The sequence below is a fragment of the Sorex araneus genome, chromosome 5, assembly GCF_027595985.1.
Source record: "Sorex araneus isolate mSorAra2 chromosome 5, mSorAra2.pri, whole genome shotgun sequence".
NCBI lineage: Eukaryota > Metazoa > Chordata > Mammalia > Eulipotyphla > Soricidae > Sorex > Sorex araneus.
The window spans coordinates 78,607,134-78,629,706 of record NC_073306.1 but is presented as its reverse complement, the minus strand read 5'-3'; the positions used below and the strand labels follow the sequence as shown (position 1 = coordinate 78,629,706).

At 44.3% G+C, this 22,573-nt stretch overlaps 1 protein-coding gene across 5 annotated transcripts in view; it reads right to left on the bottom strand.

Moving 5' to 3' along the window:
• LRRC8D (leucine rich repeat containing 8 VRAC subunit D) overlaps window positions 1-22,573 on the bottom strand; it is a 126,236-nt gene that overhangs the window by 91,708 nt on the left and 11,955 nt on the right. For 4 of the 5 annotated variants that reach the window (XM_055138931.1, XM_055138930.1, XM_055138933.1 and 1 more), the window contains exon 2: window positions 8,682-8,819. The exons of the other annotated variant lie outside the window; for it this stretch is intronic. The gene's annotated coding sequence lies outside the window, so the exon portion shown is untranslated. The remainder of the gene's footprint in view (window positions 1-8,681; window positions 8,820-22,573) is intronic. 5 annotated transcript variants of the gene reach the window in all.

The window sequence follows — 22,573 nt, the reverse complement described above, 5'->3', positions numbered from 1 at the left end:
GCTGTAACAAGAATCTGAACCGATATTCATCTCTAAGCTCTTTTCTCTTCTGCCCACGGTCTTCCTGCTCCACTCATTTATCCTCTCTGAACCCTAAACCTGAGCTTCTATTCTTCTCTCCCCACCCCCTCTTTTCCTCCCTCCCTTCCTCTCCTGTTCGACCTGGTAAATAATCCTATCGTTCCAATATACAACACCTAAACCAGCTCCTCCGTAAATTCTTTTCTTGTAAACATGGAATAAATACTTGCAAACATGCCTCTCTTTTGTGACCCACTCCTTTTTTAATTATCATAAAGTATTGCTGTACATTTTTTTAAGCCCCTGTTAATGACTTATGTGTCCATCTTCTGAGGTCGGGCACTTGTCATATTCACATTACGTCTTCCGAACTTAGTATAAAGACCAGAACATGACAGGTAGGAAGAGGAGAAAGAAAAGAACTACAGTTTAATGATTCTGAATACAGCAAACGTCTGCTGAATGGATGAAGCAGCATAGCTGTCAATTATTTTAGAATAAAGGAGAGGATGTTGATAAGACAGGTGGATGGGACAGCTGGTGAGGTGAACACAGAGAAACCTGAGTGAGAAACAGGAAATATCTGCACTGATCAAGTTATCCAATGAATATGGAGTCAGGTCAGTAGCTGGGGTTACTCGGGTAACTAACAAGCAGATTCATTTGAAGCGTAGTAGGAGAAAAATTTTGAAAACCCAAGTCCTCGGACTGATTTGCCTAAGCAAGCTTCACTCTCTAGAATAGTCTGCTTTTATCATTTTATCACAACTTGTGCAAGTTCAGTAAGCTTTAGTAGTCAAGACTACTTCTCATATACCCATGAAGTACTTGGAAAACTACAGACAAAAGAAAATTTAGATCCACACAATACTAGGACTGATGATGTAAGACTAAAATGGCCTGAATGATACGTGTCATACAATATCTACGTTGAGATTTGAGACCATAATTTGCCCCTCACAACAACTTCTAATTTATTTGGAATAACAATCCATGTTATTATAGACAACATGGTTTTATCTCATTTTACAAATTTACCAAAAAAATACCCTGTGTTACACAAGCATAGACCTGCCTATAGTAAAAAAGTGACCCAATGTTCAGTGTGACACTAACTGAAGACCAGAGGAAGGAGACACAGGGACCGGGAACAGAGAGAAGCAAGGAAGGTGGAGAAAACCGGGCCAAAGCTGGCTGAGTTCCCTGATAGTAAAAGAGACAGCTATAATTAACAAGCTTTCAAGCTATTCGGCCATGTATTATGGCATCACACCTCATAAAACATTCATTCAAAAGCTACAGCAGGAATGATTGCCCAGCTCTGCAAGCACATGCAGAGCACTGAAGAAGAAAGAGAAGCCTTTGAAGTGAGACACCCACTGCCCTCTGAGAGGACCAAGTGTGAGAAGGAATCACAACAGCTTGGTGGAGAATGTACCGGGGCAGAAGGAAAAAGGGAGGTAAGGCACTTGCCTTGCACACAGCCAAACCCAGTATAATCCTTGTCACCTCATACAGTTTCCTGAGCAGAGCCAGGAGTAAGTCATAGCACTATTGGGTACGGTCCCAAACCAAACTGAAAACAGAAAGAAAGAAGGAAATGTGATATGAGGTCTGTTAATATAATATGAATAAATAATTTTGCCAGAGAAGCAAACCAAACTCTGGGAAATAAGTTTGCAAGGTATAAAAAACACACACACTTATAGAAATCCAAGCAAGGAATCCACTAAAAATAATCTAAAACATTTTAAAAGAATACTTCTAAGTGTATGCCAATGCTAATAATAAAATTTTATAAATTTTATTAGCAAGATTAAGACAAATTTCAAAGGCACAATAATTTAAAGGAGAATCAGTGACCCAGGAATACACACAAGAGCCAACCGAACACTCAGAAAGAGACCTACATAAACGCACATGCATTCACATGCTGGAGATAGAATTTAAAAAAAAAAATGTGTAGAGGGGACAGAGAGATAGAATAGGGGTAAGGTGCTTACTTTGCATGGTTTAATCTTTAGCATCTCATATGGTTCTCCAAGCACTGCTGGAGTCACACCTGAGCAAGAGCCAGGAATGGCTCTTGCCTGAGCACCTCTGTCGGTAGCCCCAAACCCCTGCTCAAAAAAAAAAAAATCTGTAGAAAGCTGAGTAGATTATTTGGTAAAAAGAATTGGGGAAACTGACTCACAAAATATGACCATTTAAAAAAATAAGGAGTCTTATGTATCATATACTAAACTCTAGTTTTAAAATCCAAATAAAAGTAAAGCTAATAGGGGCTGGAGCAATAGCACAGTGGGTAGGGTGTTTGCCTTGCACACAGCCGGCCCGGGTTGTATCCCCAGCATCCCATATGGTCCCACGAGCACTGCCAAGAGTAATTCCTGAGTGCATGAGTCAGGAATAACCCCTGTGCATCACCGGGTGTGACCCCAAAAGAAAAAAAACAAAAAACAAAAATGAAATAAAAGTAAAGCTAATAAAGCATGTGAGACTTTTGTAAACCCAGAGTAGAAGATTTTTTTTTAATGACTCAAAAACTGATGGGCTTATCTACACGGAAATAAAAAGATTTTTGTTGCTGTTAATGAAAGATAGTCATAGATGAATTTATCAGGAAAGTTACATATTGAGAGAAAATAGTCACAGTTTATAAAGCTTAAAGAGTAATTTCTAGATGTACAAGAAACTCCACAAGAATTCTTTGAAGAAAAGAGACCCAATCCACAGAATAAAAGAATATTAAGTAAATGAAGAGATGCACAACCTTACTTGTAATCCAAAATAGGGCCGATTTAAATTAAGAGGTATAATTAACATATCTTCGATCAGCAAAATCAGCAAATTTGTTAATAAAAATAATTGCTATGCAACACCAACAGTGACAGAAACTGAAAAAAATCCATGAGGTTTCCAGTAAAATTTAAGACTTACCCAGAAATACTGCTGCTGGGCAAACTGCCTCAAGAAACTCTGATGGGGACCAGCGAAATGGCTCAGAGGGCGATAGTGTATTCCCTGGATACAGAAGGACTTGGAGTGATCCCCTGTACTGCGAGGCCCCTGAATACCATCTGGAGCAATCCCCGTGCACTGAGCTGGGAGTGCCCCCCGGAACAAGCAACGCATGCACAAAGAAATGGAAGCCAAGAGATTCAATATACCTAGGAGGAAAGAATGAGTACAAACTACACAAAATCCCAAATATCCAGGAAATGTGGATTCTCTCAGGTCTTCTATTCTTACCGCTACTTATTTTTCTGTGGTTTTAACATAAGCGCTGCAGAAAAGGTGGGTAAGACTAAACAAGTGTCATCCCTTCTCTTTTTCGGTCAAAGGAAAGAAAAAGAAGCAAATGTGCAGAGGAGCACACTCCAGTGTGGGGAGTGACAGGTGCAGTGTGGGACTGACAGTCCTGAATGTCAGTTCAGGCTTTCGCTGGTCCGTAGGACTTGATTTAGCTGCATCCGTGCCTGACTCACTTTTTTATCAATGAGACAGGCACACAACCTCTCCAGTCCAATTTCAGGAGGACTGGGCAGACTCTTTACCAAGTGTCTAGAACACACAGGTGTTCAACAATAGGAAGTGATTTTGCTTTGACGAGAAAAGTAACATCCTGTGCCAACCCTAAGAGATTCTGGTGTCCAGCCTAACCTGTTTTCAGCAAAACACCAAAGTTATAGCAACAGTCATGGAAACCAGAGGGGCTGCTTGGATATGAACTTGTTTATCAGTTCTTTTGTGGGTTTTTTTTTTTTATTCTTTACCACAAGACAGAGATGAAGAATATCTTCCCTGCCATAAACCACCCCAAAACTATGGTTATGGCCAAGAAGCCTCTTTCAGTTTCTGGGAAATGAAGGTGGCAGAGGTTATGACAGTGGTGAACCTGCATCTGGCGACCGATTCCTGACTGCGCCTGTGGGTGATTGCCACAGGAAGAGAGTGAGGAAAAGAAACTGAGGAGAGAGCCAGTAACCCATGACTGAGCAAGATTTTAAAAGCAGACCATCGGTAACAATAGCTGAGAAATAAGATCAGGTCCCAAGTAAGGACTTTCACATAACCTACTTAACTTTAAGTACAGAAAAGAATTCCAGCTGGGAATTTTTATAACCTGCTATACATCTTAAGTCTCCACACAGGTATTTTTAGTCTACAGCCATTGGTTAATTTTGCCTCTGATTTCCAACCTGTGGACTTCAGGAGGCTAACTGGGGTCTACCGACTAAATTTCAATCTGTGTGTCTCTCTGTCTCTGTCTGTCTGTCTCTTCCTCACACACACAAGTACATCTATATAAACACAAACATATGTTACTATTTACAGAGGCAGGGTCATGCTGCGGTTATTATTTATAATATGCATTTGCTTGAGTGTTACTAAATGGTAACCTTATCACTAAATGTTTTTGATATACAAAACTTTGAAACAAGACAAAATATCTGACATATTTTTGTATTAAACAGAACTGTCCTGATTTCATAAGGGTTGAAAATCACGACTCTGTTTAAAATTCTCATGGGAGAAAACTTTTATAGGAAAAGGAAAAAGAAAGTTAAAAAAAAAAAAGAAAAAAATCCTAACTCATGTTTATCTCCCAATTCTCTCTTGTCCACTAATTTTTCTTTGGTCTGTAACTTCAAAGCTTTCATTCTTAGCCTTTCTGCTGAGACACATGGCCAGTTCTGAAAGCCACTGAGAACTGCCTATCTCAGATTAAAATGGTAGTGCAGTATGCTTTAAGAAACTACACATGCATCACTTCATTTCTCTCTGTAAAGAAAGAACACTCACTTTTTTTTAATCTCTCCTCCCTCCCTTCTTCCTTGCCTCTTCATGCTTGACACAACTTTATAGAAGGGAAGTTACTGATTACAACACTTCCTTACTGTTGAAAATAAAATAAGATATTTTGTCCAACATTTCCTAAGGAAAAATGTATTCCAAACTTTAATTTATATTCTTCTAGAAGCAAAATAAAGCCCTAAATAAAGTGAATCTCAACTTTTAGGTTTTTTTTTTTTTTTTTTGCTTTTTGGGTCACACCCAGCGACGCACAGGGGCCACTCCTGGCTCTGCACTCAGGAACCACCCCTGGTGGTGCTCAGGAGACCATATGGGACACTGGGAATCGAACCTGGGTTGGCCGCATGCAAGGCAAACGCCCTACCCGCTGTGCTATCGCTCCAGCCCCCTCAACTTTTAGTTTTTTAATGAAAAACTTTTTTTCCATTTGGGAGGTGCTGCAGATATAGTTAATGTAACTGAAAATCTGCAAATAAGGGTTTTCCATTGTCTCTTTGTAATGCTTCCCTAACCAGAGCTATGGATGGCCGATGTGCAGTATATATAACAGTGAGGGTTGAGAGAACCAGGGACATCTTTCGTTATTTTAAAACTATCCTGCAAATAAACCAGAGTTCCTTTAAAGCCAGAAAGTACTGGGGTTAAGGGTTAAGGCACATACCCAGGCTGACTCCCTGACACCACCCACTCAGTCCTTCGAGCATGGAAGGATGCAGCCCCCGAGAACTCTGAGCACAGTCAGGTGTGCCCCTGTCAGACTGACTATACCCTGCCACCTCTGGGGTGGTCCAAATAATGCCCAATACCTCAGGCCTTCAAAGCACTATATCTTTGAACTGTGATGACGAACTACTGGCTAGAATTGGCCAGGAACTGCTGAGAGGGCCCTCAAACCTCCTGGCACACTTGGGACCCCTCCCTCCCCCTCCCATTCTCTCCTACCCAAAATAAAGAGTTTTGGTCCTAGAAAATAAATCAAACTAATGAAAACACAATTGAATCTAGTCACAGATACGGAGGAAGTGTAAACTTACAACCCTGGAATGAATCAAACAACTCCTGTCCCTCTATGTAAAGATCTAGGTGATAAGAGGACTGAGAAAAGATCTGGAGACTACCACAGTAATCTTCAATGTTTATCAGATTCCTTTGGAAAGGCCTAAGGACCACTGAATCTGTATTTTTCTCCCTTTCCTAAGCAGCAACTGTTCACATTACAAATGAGCCAAGGCTAAATTAAGACTTTTGTTCAAGTCCAACAAGATATAAACCCTGACAAATCATACTTTATCGGCCTCAGTTTCCTCTTTCCATAAAATGGAGCAAATAAAGCCTATTTCACCAGGATGTTAAAAGGAGAAAACAAACTGTCAACAAGATACAACCAAGAACATGAGGATGTAAAGCTAGGCATTACTATTCCTGGATTTAAATTCCTCCAGGGTGGGAGTAAATCCTGTTCCTAAATAGGGCACAGGTTTGGAGGGGCACAAGGCCATCTATTTTATCTTGAAGTAAAGTGACAGATGCTAAAGAATGCTCTCAAAGAAATTAATGAGCCAGACAACTAGGATTATACCTACGTATAAAAATAGAAGCAAAATATTGTGGCTATGTAGATCTTTCAAGAATCTCTTACAAAATGACTTGTTTTCTCCACCCCCCCCCCCATTTTAAATTTTTTGTTTGTTTGTGCTTTGGGCCACACCCAGCAGTACTTGGGGCTTATTCCTGGCTGTGCTAAGGGATCATTTTTGGAGGTGCTTCAGGGATAGTATGGAGGTGCCAGGAATCAAACATGGGTTGGCCCTGTGCAAAGCAAGTACCATCCATCGTACTATCACTATGGTCCCTTGTTTCCTCTTTAAATTTCAATATATATTTGACAAGATATATTTCACAATTTAGTTCATATCTAAGTACTCCTTATCTGCCTAAAAACTAAACTGCCCCATTTTCAGTGTATCTTAGTTACTTATTGCTAAAACAATTATGCCAATTACATTACCAAAATGATGAGAAACTCTATGTTAAAAATAATTAGGTTCCAAAACATTATTGAAATTATATGATATTATAATTAAAATTACTTATATACTACCAATGTTGAGGAAGGGGGAGAAATAGGAGAATAAATTAACTGGCCCTTTACTATAAAAGATGTTACTTACAAACCAAAATTGTGTAGTATTCCCCATTAGAAATTTTTTCAGCACTAGAATGGCATAGTCAGTATACAACATCATGAGTTTAAATTCTACAGCTAACTCTGCTTCCTGAGAAAGCCTCTATCATTCCCCACCCCACCCCCTTGCCCACCTCCCTGTCCTCTGCCCCCAACAAGGTGAAGAAGTTGAGTTCAGGTTGGATAACAACTTTGAGAATTTTCTTTAGCATCTGTCACATTCAAATCTTGTGACTCCATACTTTCCCTCCTGCTATAGAATGAGGCTGTCTGCAGAGTCTCAGTTTTCTCCCCTCTGGGGTTTTACTCAAGCCCAGAGTTTCTCCAAAATAAAAACTAAGGTGAAAATGTTCAAAATATTGCTCAGAACTCTTCGTCTTATCTGAGGTCATACAATCTTTCCATCAGACTGATTCTTCTTAAGTAATCACCTCCTTTAAGGGCGTTCTACTTCAAACTGGAGTTTCGGCGGGTAGGAAAAGAGGTGGAAAGACAGGGGAGGTGGGAAGCTTTGGGTGGGGGGGGGGGTCACTGGAACCAATAGAAAGAAGCAGCCAGGGAAGCAAAAGGCAATTAGCCAAAGACTGTCCTAAAACCAATCTTTTCGCTGTGGTTTTCTTTTCCACCTTGGAACCTCTGAGCTGAAACAAGTCACGGAGGGGAAATGATCGTTCACCTCTTGTCTCTGCAGAGAGCCCATCTTAATTTTACTCTTACGAAAACTGGGATTTCATGATTGCTGGAGAGGCTGGCTCCTACCTCTGAAAGTGTCTTCTGTCTGTCTCAATAGGCCAGCCTGGGCAGCCAGGGCAGACGCTAACAGACCAGACATCAAACTCCTCACCTCCCCAATCCTGGTTGCTACCTTGGGGGGCGGGGAGGTGGGCGGGGAGAATACGGGGTCGTGTGCCTAATAAACTCCTCCCTCCATGCCTACCCTTTCCAAACTTAGGAAACAGGGGGTGGGGATGGGGGCCGTTTCCAGCCTTTACAGAGGTGGGGGCTGGACACCAAGACTCTCTCCACTGCACCTTACACTTCATCCTCTTTCTCCCCTTTGCTCGCGCCCCCCCCCCCATACTCTTTATTACCCTATACCTTCCTCCCTCCCCGACACACACACACACACACACACACACACACACACACACACACATATACACACACGCACGCACGCACGCACAAGCACACGCACACTAGAACATTCGTGTAGACAACCCCAGGCTCATAGTGCAGGAACAAAGAGCCCCTGCTTCAGGGAGAAAGAGAAGGAGGTGGAGGAAGCGAGGCTGGAGAGGGCAGCTGGGGACTCTGGATGCCCGGCAAGCTGAGCCCGGCCAGACTGGAAAGCACCGCCCAGGGGAAGCGCAGGCAGGTCTGCAGGCGGGCGCGGCCCCCAAAGCAGCAGGCTCCCCGCAGGGTGTCCCACCCCCCAGGCGACCGCGGAGTTTGGCTGAGATCCTGGCGGGGGGTGCAAGCAGTAAGTGGGCGCGAGTCCGGCCACGCTCCTGGGGAGGCTGCGGAGAACCGGTAGAGCCCGAGGCGCCGGTGAGAGCCCCAGCGCCCCAGCCCCCGCCCCCGCGAGCTGCCCCAGGCGGCCACCGGTGGCCGCTACCACCACCACGACCACCACCACCACCACCACCACCGCACACACCTGGACCAGGCGGTCACCCTGCTCCTTCAGGGCGCTCTCCGGAGACTTGGCTTCGGGCGGGCTCCGCGGGGCTGGAACCGGAGACTTCACTCCTCCATCCCGGGACGCGGGAGCACGTTCCAGACAGCCGTGCACTTCCTGTTTGCAAACACCGGGGAAGACAAGAGCGACGGGGTGTCAGCGGGCTGGAGGGGCGCGAGGGGGCTGCGGCGTGCACGGTGGCCCAAGCTCCGCACGCCGGCGACCCGCCGCCCTGGAGCCCTGGAGCCCCGGAGCCCCGCGCGGCGGCTCCCCGGCGGCCCCGGCCTCCCCCTGCCGGTGCCTCGGCGCGCTCGCGGTTCGCAGCCCTAGTTGCAGCCCTTCCGTTTCCAGCCCGGGCTCAGCCGCTGCCTCCCCACAAGCACCTAAGGCAGAGGCGACACCAGCTTCCTCCCGCAGCGAAGGTCTGACTCGCAGACCTTCGTTTTCCTCCTTTCTAGCCCTCCCCGAGCCGGCCCCTAGCCCGGGGGTAGGGGGGAGTGGGGGCCGCGGGGAGGGGGTGGGGGAAATCACCCCCCAGGGAAGGTGTTCAAGACCAGACTGTGCCTCTCCAGGGAGTGGAGGCCGGATTTATGCAAAACTGTAAAGTTAATAGTCACATCCCAGAGTAACCACACCACAGCGCAGTTTCAGGATGGGAAATGACTTGTCTTGTTCCTGGCTGACTCAAGAGAGAGCATGCACACAGCAGCCACGGAGAGAGAGAGGAAAAGAAAAGGGGTTCCCGGTTCTACTGGGAACAGGGACCCCATTCTACTGGAGTCCCTCTCAGCCTTCCTGCCCTCCGTTATTTACATATCCCCTGACTCCACAGGAGTGCATTCTCCCAGAAAACTGTGATCCCAGCATGGTTCCAAAGTTCTGGGCTTTAAGTTCACTTTTTTACCCTCTGACATCAGAGAATTTCAGGGTGGTGTTTTGTTTTGTTTAGGTTTAAAAAAAACAGTAAACAGATGGTTTAAGAATCTGCCATATGTAGAGTTCTTGCTCTGGGACTTTGCATATGTTCTCAGGGCTGGGTTTCTGGGTTCCCAGGTGTGGCTGGCACCACTTGTAACCTGCCTTCTCTTGCACTCATCTATCCAGTTACCATCCAGGTCTTTCTGATAAACAGTCCTTTTACCAAGGAGTTTATTTGTACAAAAAAATCCAACATGGAGACTGGAACACAGGAACGATCATTTTACACAAAAAGTTTAGACATAGGTAGAGAGAGGCTGATGCATACTGAGCTGGTCACTGATCAGACCTCATTTTAATCTCCTCTTAGCCCAAGCATCTGCCAACAGCTGCAGTCCAGCTCTCATCTTCCTAGCTGAGGAAACAGGATGGGAGGAGTGAAGTAACTGTCCAGGTCTCAGCCAGAAAGCAGCCAAGTGCAAAGTTGAAAAACGTCCTTTAAGCAGAAACTCTAGGTCCCTTTCTCTACACTGACAATTCTCAAGATGTAGTGAATGGTGGAAGAAAAGTCCAGCGCAGCTGCCACCTGCTATCCAGTCATGGATCCTGTGGTTTACAAGCCCTCGATCCTACAGTGTTACCCATCTGAGTCAGGTGTACCTGGGTGACTCGGGCGAGGACACTGTGCTCCTGCCCATTATTACCCCTGGCTCTATCAGCCTTTCCAGAACTGTTTGGTGGCAGAAGTTCCAAAGGTTCTAGGATAGCCACTTATGCGCCAAGGTACAAAGTCTGTTCAGTGTAGAACCTTATCAGCTGACTGATATTTGTTCCCCAAGTTCTTTTTCTTTTTTCTTTCTTAAACTGGGCCTTTAAGTATGGAGGCAAAACAAATAAAACCTGTATGATCTCAGCACTCGGCAGAACTGTTGACATGCTCTCTTCTGGTTCCTTCTGCTTTAGCACAGAGCCCACACTCGCCCGTCAGGAGCATGTATGTTGCTATCGGCCATGGAACAATGGTCAGGCAGGGAGCACATGTACTCAAAGATCACTAGGGATGTGGGTGGCAATGGAACCCAGACACACTCTGAAAGAGTGAGGAATGGGGATCAGTGCTCACCCTCCCATCACTGTCTCCCTGAGCCCCGAGACTGTGGAGCGGCAGTAGTGCGGGAGAGGGCCAGGGAAGCTCAAATGTGAAGGCCGGGCCCTGGAGAGTGACACTAGGGCAGAGATTCACTCCCATACTTTAGGCAGATGCAATCTAATAAGGGCTCCTTACTGGAAACTTCCAAAGGGATTTTCACATCCTTTCAGGACCCAGCCCTGCCTCTGCAGCCTGCCTTCACTTTCCTTCCCTCCATTCCTCTATTTTAGACCTGTCAAGTCTGCATCTCTTCCCCCAAATTTACTGCTTCTTCCCAATGCATTGCCATTTCTTTTCCCACAAAGAACTAGGAGAGGAAGGAGTCACTGGGGAGGGGACAGGAAAGAAAGAATTTAGCACAAAACTTCTTTGTCGGCAAGTAAGGCACTTGCCTTGCACTTGGCTGACCTGGGTTCAATCCCAGCATTCCATACAGTCCCCCGAAAAACCTCCTGAAGTAATTCCTGAGTGCAGAGCCCAGAGTACCCCCTGAGTATTGCCGGGTACGGCTCCAAACAAACAAATACTAATTAAATTAATTAAAAAATACCAATCGGGGCCTAGAGAAATGGTACAGTGAGTACAATGTCTGCCTTACAAGCAGTTGACTCAGATTCAATACCCCACACTGCCCAGAGTCTCCTAAGCACTGCCAGGAGCAATCCCTGAGCAGAGCCAGAAGAAAGTCCTGAGCACTGCCAAGTGTGGCCCTCCAAAAACCATAAATTGATGTGAATAAAAGATGGATTATAGTCAAAACAACTGTTAATCACCTTGTATATGGAGATAAAAAACCAAAAACAATTCAAGTGATAGTTTATGGGTATAGCATCATTTTAAATCCTTCACTCAGTGCCAAATCTTTTATTAAAATAACTTGAAATATGAAAAAAAAATCCACATCAGGACCTGGCATACGGCTATGAGGTAAAACATGTGTCTTATATGTGTAAGGCCCTGGGTACAAATTTGATATTCAGCACTGTAAAAATAAATAATCTCTCAATGATTATGTTACGTGGGGAATGGGTGGGGGGCTACATCCTGTGGTATTCAGAGGACCTTCTGTTGTGCCAGGGATCCAACTGGGCTGCATTCAAGGCAAGTCCTATACTATCTCTCTGGTCCCAATTACTATGTTATTAAGGATCCAATTCTATTTTAAATACTGGTTGGTATCCCTTCCTTCAATTCTGTTACTCATTATAACTCCAAAAGCCTAGAAGGAAAATCTCCGAAGAAAAATTAAATTCGTAAGAAAAGGCAAAGGAAACCACGTTGCAATGAAGCTGCAGAGCATTGGTTTCTGTGTCTGCGAACACAGAAAATGAAAACTATCGAGCTTCTAAAAATCTCCCTTAGTTCTGAAAAATGCAAAGTCATGGATATGACGTGTCCACAGTAAACTCTCTAATTTTGTCCCCCCCTGCCATGCTGATGTTTTGTGACGTTATGGTTAAGTGTGTTCTGCTTCATAGAAAGCAAACAGCACAGCACCCGAGGAGTCTTGGGACAAAGCCCTCTCGGCATGCACAGACGCTGCTGCACCCACACCCGCATTCAAAACCTCTCCTCCAGCACAGCCACTGGACACAGGCTAAAAATAATCCCAGTTCTCCCCTAGACGCCCTTCTCCAAAAATATGTATTTACATCCACTCCATGCAGTGGGCTCCAAAGTTTATTGTATAGAGGATAGAGTGATAGTATAGCGGGTAGGGTGTTTGCCTTTTACGTGGTCGACCCGGGTTCCATTCCCAGCATCCCAAGTGATCCCCTGAACACCGCCAGGAGTAATTCCTGAGTGCAAAGCCAGGGGTTATCCCTTTGTATCACCGGGTGCACCCAAAAAGCAAAAAAGAAAAAGAAACCACCGAAGTTTATCATATAGACCACCAATAACCCTAACATGGCATGGCTCCCACCACACTTCTGAGCAGCTGCAGACCTAGCACCACAGCATCTTCTCCAGGACTCAGCTCTCACCCTTCTGAGATCCATGGGAAAGTTGTTCACCCTTACCATGGCTGAGGAGGGAAAAGAAGATTAAAATCACAACTTTACAGGCTGAGGAAAATCATGCTCCAAGAAAGTGTGAAGGACATCATCACTATTCCCCTCCAAGACTTTGAAGGAATTCTGGGGATTCACTTCACTTATTTATGGTGAGTTTTGTTTTTGTTTTTGTTTTTGTTTTTTGAGCACACAGTGCCCAGGGCTACTCCTAACTCTATGCTCAAGGAATAGGCACTATCAGCAACTGAAACCAGGTCGGCTACATACTAGGCAAGTGCCTTAGCTGCTGTATAGTCTCTCACACTCTGAGGGTTCTCTTTATTTTTAATTTTTCATTTTTTTTAACTGAATCACAGTACAATACAGTTACGAAGTTGTTTGTGATTGGGTTTTAGCCATATAATGTTCAAATATGGGGGTTCACTTTAAAAGGTTCCATCTCCTAAGTACCTTAGTTGATAGATGAGGGCAGCAAGACTGTAAGTCATTTTAGAAAGGCCCCAGATTAAGTGACAAGAGATGGCTTTTCTGAGAACTAATGGGTATGGAAGAGGAAATGATAAACCCATATCCTAAAACACTGCTGCTGATCTTTCTTCCTTCTAGAGAAGAGTTTACTAGGGTGGTTAAAAATGTGTGCTGCAAGAATTTGGTATGTGAATATTGGGATTCTTGGCTATGAACTGTTTTAGTTGGACATTGCAAATATGAAGGGGAAAAAAGATAATGTGTCTGGTTATCTACAAGAGTGCTTCTCCATACCCGAGAAGCCTTTATAGCAGAGTCACTGTCTTCACATCTCAGGTGGCACATGAAACAGGCTTTCTTTGCCCTTGCCCTCATTGACAAGCTGCAGCAAAACTTGGGCCCTGGCTTTCAAGGGAGATCTCCTGGGTGCCAACTGCCAGTTACCCACAGAGGATTATTAGCCATCTTCAAGGAGCCTGACTGTCATTTCTTTTGGCACAATGGAGCAAGGAACACTAATCATCTTTTTAAAAAATCTGCTGCAACAGAGGAAGTGCTCCAAGACACAGCAACAGAGTAAGTACTCCTCCATGACACTGTTTCATAAAACATTAATGGGGAGGACAGAGAGAAAAAACACCTTGGCCAAAGTTGGACAAATACTTACTTGAGAACAGGACTTTAGTTATATGTTATTATACCTAAAGTTGGTTGTTGGTTTGTTTTGTTTTGTTTTGTTTTGTTTTGAGAACCTAGTTTTCTCTGCTACAGATGAAGCGGAGAGAAAACCTGATGTGGTTGGAAATCCCAGATACATGGTAAAAACACAGTCCAGGGTGGCTACAGGTCAGAGCAAGCGGTCCCTCAACTCAGTCCCTCTGCTTCTAAACATAGCCTTCACGAATTTGAGCACCTTGCACAGGTGTAGTCACACTCACAAGGATCCTCACAGACCCCATGTCACTGAATTCTTGGAACTGCCTTTGCAGTAATGTGCCATCACCACTATGTTGGAAAAGTGGCCATAGCAGAGATCAGAGATGCTAAGTCGTGTCTCAAAGTGGCAGAAAATGGAGTTAAAACTCCCCTCTGGATCTGTTCTTCCTTCTTTAAACGGAAGAGAAAGTGAGTGAGTAGATTTAGGGGTGAATTTGGGGTAAACTGAGGTAAACTGTAGCACATTTGGTGCTACATAGCTTTACCTCTGAAAGATCTCAGCTTTAGAACTCAACTTGCAATGTGCCCTTTTGACTACGCTGTATTACTTTATGGCTTTTTCAAATTTGTATTAAACTATAAGCATGTATTTGAAAGCAGTCAACTGATCTGAAGACTTAGTAATGGAAGTCTGAATAAATTAGGTCAAATAAACACTTAGGTTGCAGCTGAGTATTATTTTATAAAATAGTTAAGACAGACCCATTGGTCAATTAAACTTGATGGACAAGTGAGGCATGTGTTCTGTCAATGCCACGTCTCCACCCTAGTATTCTCTCATTCTTTCAACTTTTACTTTTTTTTTTTTTTTTTTGCTTTTTGGGTCACACCTGGCGATGCACAGGGGTTACTCCTGGCTCTGCACTCAGGAATCACCCCTGGCCATGCTCAGGGGACCATATGGGATGCTGGGATTCGAACCCGGGTCGGCCGCGTGCAAGGCAAACGCCCTACCCGCTGTGCTATCGCTCCAGCCCCTCATTCTTTCAACTTTTAAAGTGGGTCATATTTCTATCTCTACTACTCTTTCTTGGGTGTTAGTTTCCCACTCTGTTACTTTATATTCCACAGATGAGTGCGATCTAAGGACGAGGATGCCTGCCCCACAGCCTGGAAACTGGCCTCACATGCTTAGGGAAAAGGCAGCTGAGATAGAGAAGGGAACACCAAGTAGAGGATGTTGGGAGGACCTATTCGGGTTGAAAGATGCGTGCCGAAAGTAGACTATAGACCAAACACAATGGCCACTCAATACCTTAATACTGTAACACACAAAAAAAGAGAGAGAAAAGGGGAATGCACTGTCGCAGAGGCAGGGTGGGATGGTGGGGGATCGGGTGGGGATGGTGGGAGGGATACTGGGAACATTGTTAGAGGAGAATGGGCACTGGTGGAGGGATGTAAACAGTCACTGTATGACTGAAATGCAGACACAAAAGTTCATAAGTTTGTAACTGTACCTCACGGTGATTCACTAATAAAAAAATTAAAAAAAATAAAGTGGGTCATATTGATGAGTGTACTGTGATTTAATGTGCCTAAATACGAAATAACAAGAAACCACAGAAGTTTGACTAAATGCAAATACCTGTACACAAATGAAAACTATTCACAGTGTTCCTGGCACAGACATAGGCAAGGAACAGCCCTGGGCTATTTACTGAATGGAGATTGCTAGGTGTGTGATATAGACTAAAAACAATCCTAAAAGACACTTTCCCTTGGAAGGCATTTTCGTCTAAGTCTTCGTCTGTAGTGGATGTTTTTGCTTCCATTTTTTTTATTACTGTTAAATTTTTATTTCTTTGGTTTGGGAGCCACATCCAGCAGGGTTTAAGGGCTATTCCTGTCTGTCTACTCAGGAGCAACCCCTGGCACTGTGGTTCTGTACTGTGGACTGGAGTTGCTCATATGAAAGGCAAATGTCTTAATTCCTGTACTATATCTCTGCCTTTGCTTCGGTTAAATGCATTTTTTGGTCATGTATTAAAATCAACATATTAAAATCCCAACTATCTAATACTATTTTTAAAATATGATTGGGTTTTAGTAAGTTTTATGCAATATTTATTGCTAAGAAATAATGTCTTAGGGTATAGATATATATATAAGCATACATATAACATGTTATATGAGTTGGTTAGGAATGTCATACATCACCTTTTGAATCTATCAGTTCTCAATGATCTTATGTTAATGGCATCTAAAAGAAGGAAAGCAATTTATAAATAATTTAAGATGGCAAAACCACCCAGAGACACAGCAGCAGCAAGTCCCAGACAACACCACAGCACCAGAGATTTCTCCGGGCCCCATACCGAGCTGATATCATTGGGGCGCCCCAGATGGAGCAGGTGCAGTCTCCCCACCTACTCCAGATGGAATCCTAGCAATCATGAGCTTCCACAAGCAAGGCCCAGGTATGAGGGTTCCAGAACTAAATCTCCAAGCAGAGCAGGGCAGTCCCTTCCTGGCTCTCCATCCGCTCCCGATGCCAAATGTCACACTCACAACCATCTTGGCACACCAGCAGCCCGGACTCTCATAGTGGAGCCCAACTGAATCCCAAAGTGGATTAGCTCCCTACAGAGATGTCTCTGCAATCCATCCATTTACAATCTTAGAATTTCAGAAGCACGTGGCCGCAAAAGTGGCCGTGCAACCACTCATGATATGCAAAATGAGCAATGGAAAATGAATTATCTCGCATCTGCCCCTGGAAGGCAAGCTTGAATGGTGGTGGGAGAATGTGAGCAAAATATAATGCCCCAAAATAGAGAGTATATGAGAAAATGCCTGTCATAGAGGCAGGGGGAGGACTGGGATGGGGGTGGGGAGGATAGTGGGAACACTGGTGGTGCAAAGTTTGAACTGGTGGAGGAATGGGTGTTTGATCATTGTATGGCTGAATCTCAAACATGAAAGCTTTGTAACTGTATCTCACGGTGATTCAATTAAAAAAAAAAAAAGATTGCAAAATCAGATGTCTGATTATTGATTTTGCCTGCAAATGAAAATCACTTTCATTTGCTTTTGCAATGGAATGGATAAAGTCAGTATCATGAAAAAGAAACAAAGTTACCTACAAAACCCAGAAACGTTATTCAACCATTTAAAAATTAACCCTAACTACACTAACTCTAACCACTTTACATGCATTAAATTACTCCCAACAATAATCCAGTGAGATAGGAATTACCACCAACTCCATGTTACAGATCAGGAAAGAAACATAGATATTAATGATTTGCCCATAGTAATACCATCCGCAAATACCTGAATAAGGGCAGCCTGGCTGCCCAGAGTCTACTTTTAATCCACATTTTAACAGGGCGCAACTAGATTGGGTTTGCTTTCTCCAGCATGAGAACTTCCAGGGTGCAGTCCACAGACAGGCAGAGTGACAGGAAGAGGACAGGCCTCAGATTTTTCTCCAGGCAGTAAAAAATTACTGGTTGGAGGGGGTAGGGATATAATGTGCTCTGTTACGCTGCTTAGTAAGTAAATACTTGAAAAGAAAGGGAATGGTATTTATAGTAAGACAAGCTTGCTTCCTCACCTTGATCAGAACCTTTAATTTCAAGGCTCCAGAACAGCCTGGGACTGAGGAACTGAAATTAACAAAAGAAGGACCTAAAGAACCAGGAGGACTTTGAGCTGGGAGAAGCATTTGACACATCTGGGAGAGGCATTAGATACAGTATCCCCAAATCAAGATCCTGAAGTCAACAATTTATATGGCTATAAGAACCACACAACCAACTAAACCACTAGACCGGAAAAACAAACAAAAGCAACAACAAAACACTGGATACATCTAGTAGTAAGATGAAGAAAAGAACAATCAGGTAAAGTATCAAATCGCTATTCAAAAGCAACTAGGAAAAAAAGCAAACAAAAAAAAACTAAGAAAGAAAACAAAAGTAATTAAGAAATTATTCACACCGTTATAATCAAATTTGCACATAACACTAATTTGGGAGGTGTGAAAGGGCAAACCAGGGCAAGCCAATTGACTTAAATTAACAAGGAGGTGAAAAAAAAACAAGGAGTCCAGTTTCATTTCTGTGCTCCCTTTAATTTTCAGGGAGGGGCTGGTGATGCCCAGTGGGTAGCAACCGCTTCTAGACTTGAAATGCAAAAACAGAAAAAAGTCAGCACTAGCAAACCAGAGATGTTAAAATTTAAGGAGCTCAGGCCTGAGCTTCACAGAGTATGATCCTACTATTCAACAGGCCATCTGTAAAGTTCCATGGGAAATAATATTCTTTTCAAGACAACATTGTTAGCATAAGGCAAAGAACTGAAGGGGCTCAAGGGCTGAAATTCAGAGGTCAGATGAAGTCAGTGGTGTGTGTATAATCTGGCCCTACTACAAATACACTGTATAGCAGAAGGTCATGAGAATGGTTTGCAAACATACGGCAAGCTAAAGAACAGTGGAGAAGCGAGAGGAGAGAGTTAAAATTTGGAACTAACATTATTTTTTAATCATAAATTACAATTTATCGTTTCTTTAATGTTGAAAGGGTTGCTCTGTAGAACTGTTTGCCTTCCCAGCAAAATTATGATTTAAAAGTCAGCAGCTGATTTAGAACTCAAAAAGACTGGCATGAGGACTCCGTAGCATTTGAAAATAATGGCCTAAATTCAGCCTGGGTCCCAGGAAATTGTCAAGTGACAACTGCTTCATTTAACTCCTGACTGAACAAGCGAACTATTTGCTTGTGGCCAGGAGTCCCGGGCAGGAAATTCAGGATCTGAAGCTCAAGGAAAGAACCCCTGTGCTGAGACAAACATTCACGAAATCCCACCTGTTCCATTTCCTTCTAAGTAAATAGAAAAGAAAATTTTAGTATAGAGGCTGAAGATCAGAGCCATACTACACTGAGATAAGATTGGGGAAAATAAACGTGTCGATGGCAACGTTCTGAGATTAACATTTATAAAAAATAAAATAAAAAGCAATCCATAAAACTTAAATAGACAGACTAACCCCACCATTTGGTTTTTGGCACCTTTCCCAGCATATAAAAATGACACACAATGACAAACCCACAACTGGCTTCAGCAAGGTACCCTCTCCCCAGTGCCCTAGTGCCTGCAGGAACCAGTTCCTCATCTTCCTGCATTCAGGGTCTTTTCACCACATTTCATAGGCCCTATGGAATCAGTCAACTGTCGGCTAACGGCGTCTGATACTGAGGAGTGTATGCAAAGAATACAGATACTCTAACTCTCAGCTGATCCTCAACTGCAGCCCCGCGGAGACACACAGCAGCCAACAGTTTCTCCCAGTCTTGTCCCCAGCACCAGGAGCCTACAGACAGAGAACTTATTTCTCCAGACCCTTTCATGGAATAATCTTTAAAAGGCAAGGGAATAAGTCTAACACACACACCCCACCCCGCTAGCAGGACAGTGCAGGCCTTCTGCACTCCACCCAAATGCCTTCGCTGTCTCCCCTCTTCCCAGATCCCTCACTCGGCCACAGCACTGTTTGTTCCCAAGTCCGTTGCTTCTTCAATGTCTTCATGTTTCCTTCCCCTGTGTTGCTGTGCCTTAGCTACCCTGCCCCTTCCTTCCCCTCAGCACCTTCTCAGTCTTTTCTCATCCATCCTTTTCTGATCCTTTTCCTATCGGTCTCTCCCCTCCTCTGAGCAAATGTCCAAAAAGGTTGGCTCATGCAATCATTAAAACATCAGTTCTTACAGTTACCTTTTAGCACTTCGGCCCATGAACGGAAATTTAGCATTGAGTCTCAATTATATAATCTTTGGAACTGGACTCTGTGTCTCTGGTTGGCTTTGAGTCATACCTTGGGGAGTACTACTGTGGTACTGTGCTCAGGGATCACTCCTAACATTACTCAAGGGAACCATAAGGTACCAGGGATTTGAACCAGGACTGGTCACCTGCAAGGCAAGTATCTCACCCAGTGTACTATCTATCTCTCTGGCCCTGAAATTCATAGACTCTGAAGTAATGCCCACCTTTACTGTGGGGTTTAAAAAGTGGTAAACTTCAGGCTCTATACAAACCACCTCAGATGACAGCCGCTGCTATTATTATTATGCACTATTAACTTTTGTTTCCTGTCCTACTATGCTCTGTAGTCAAGAGTAAATACTCAAATGCATTTGCTTTCAAAGTAATAAGCAGTGACTTCTTAGTGACTTCTCCTTACCCGATTCTGTTCTGTCATGCAGGGCGTTTCATAATATTTCTATTAAGAAGCCATCTCTTACTCCCCTTCCTTTCCTTTAAAAACCAATGCTCAAAATTCTAAAGAACAAGCCCTGTCAGTGTCCCTCTGACTCCAGCTTGGCTCTCTGCTTTGAACTACAGCAACTGCCTGCAGCCACAGTGCCGCTGCCCAGAGAATTGCCTGCTTCACCCTTACAACAAACAGCACTTTGTGGACAAGCTGGAGGCAAGCCCAAAGCAGGAGCGGGGCGGGAACCAAGGAAGAGGAGTCTGGGCCAGAAATGGAGTCAACACCCACAGTGTCGGCTCCAGCATCACACAGGTAAGGAGAAAGCAGGCGAGGAACGGTGTCCGGATCAACACGAATCTCCCCCAAACTGCTTGCCAGCATCCACCTCACCACCCTCCCTTGGCTAATGGCTTACAAGACTCATACAGCATGGCCAGTCACTCACTGGCCTAACACACACACACACACACACACACACACACACACACACACACACACACACACAAACACTGTCCTCTGAAATGGCTTCTTGTCTTCACCAAATCAACCATGCTGTCCTTAAGACTCCGGCCCCCAGATGGCTGGTATGGAGCACAGGGCTTGAGAAATGCAAGGTCACAGGAGTCTGTGGAAGTGAGTCCCAGCCATGACATTCAAGTCCTCTGTGCCCCAAATCCTGGAGCCTTTCCAGTGCCCTCCGCTAATTGTGAAAAGCAACAGCAACAATGTCCTCTGAAGCTCACCACCCACATCAGTCACAAAGGTAAAGTCACAGTCGCCCTGAGAGGACTGGAGGACAGTGTTCCAGGAGGAGTCTGTAGTTTTTCTGTTCTTACTTCTTAGCCGGAAGAGTCTTCCCAACTATTTTTTTCGGTTGATCTGGTTGAAAGGGCAGTATAAGAGCTCTGAGTACAATTTTATTTTCTCCTTCTTCCTTCCTTCCTTCCTTCCTTCCTTCCTTCCTTCCTTCCTTCCTTCCTTCCTTCCTTCCTTCCTTCCTTCCTCCCTCCCTCCCTCCCTCCCTCCCTCCCTCCCTCCCTTCCACTGAGGTACTACAGAAGGCAGAAAGGAGTTACTAAAGCAATTCATGGTCTTGGTATAGGGACAGAGTAACAGAGACAAAAAATAATGCCAAGTCCTCAGAGGCTCAGATCCCAAACTTGCTGGGGTTCAACTCACAGCCCAGCCGTTGGATTGCTCTGTAGCCTTCAACTCTCTGGCCAGTCAGGGCAATAAGGAGGTGCAGTGAGACTATGCAGGGGCGGTCCTCTGATACCATAAAGGCGGCTGAGAAGAAACAGAACCTATATATGCAAAGTACTCCAAACTGTGCCAGGCACATGTGGGGCTTACATAAGTGTCTCCTACTATTTCCAGAACAGATCAGTGTCCCTGACTGAGTAGTGTGCATCCTGTAAGAAGGTTAAAGAAAACCTGTACAATTTGCTAATCCATAAATGCCCCAAACTAGCACTAAGATTATCTCTGAGTTTCACTTCCTGATAGGATCTTCCAGGATTTTCATCTGTGGACTAGAGTCCCTGGAAGAACAAAGGGTGGAATCTGAAGAATTTTCCTTCTTCCCAACAAACACTGCAAGGAAATCTGCACCCATTCGCTCAATGCCACAAATCTCCTTCCATCAGGAGAGTGAGAACAAAGATCCACACTGCATTTAGACCAATGTGGGAGGGCATTCATAAAATGCAGTTTCTACTCTAAAAGCAACTGAGATGCTAAACTCCACTGAGAAAGAAAAGGTTCAGATCACATAAGGACAACAGACCTAAGGACTGAATTCAAACCTGCTGATGAATCAAAAGGTCTTTGTTCCTGGAAAATGCTGAAGTTCCTGGAACACGTTACTATAAGTGGGATGATTAAGAGGAGGAAAAAAGCTTTTAACACTCTTCTCTCCAACTAAGAACTGGACCCAAGCGGCAGAGAGAGCTGATAAACAGAGCCACCCCTTCTCCTTCAAAGAGGGAGCATGCACATCAAATCATCCTTAGACAAGGGGAAGATTTCCCCAGGAAAGCAGATAAAATTCAAAGGCAGGTGCGCAATGGGCTCACAACACGGGCCTGAGGTCTGATGGCATTGGGACACAGTCCAGGAGAGTGGCTAGCACTCAGCTGCCACCAGCCTCTGGCTTCACACTAGAAGTCCATGCACCACACAATGTTCCCGAGGATACAGAGCACCCCAGGCTTCCACCACAGGACTAGCCAGGTCCAGTCCCGTGGGTGAGCAGGGGCTGCCATGCACATCCTCGAGACAATTCTGGGGAATAAGGAGTATGACGGTTGGTCTGTCCTCAAAACAGTGTCAACTTTTTACAACGCAAATGCTCTCTAGCTTTCTTGGTTTCCTTTTTGATACTGAC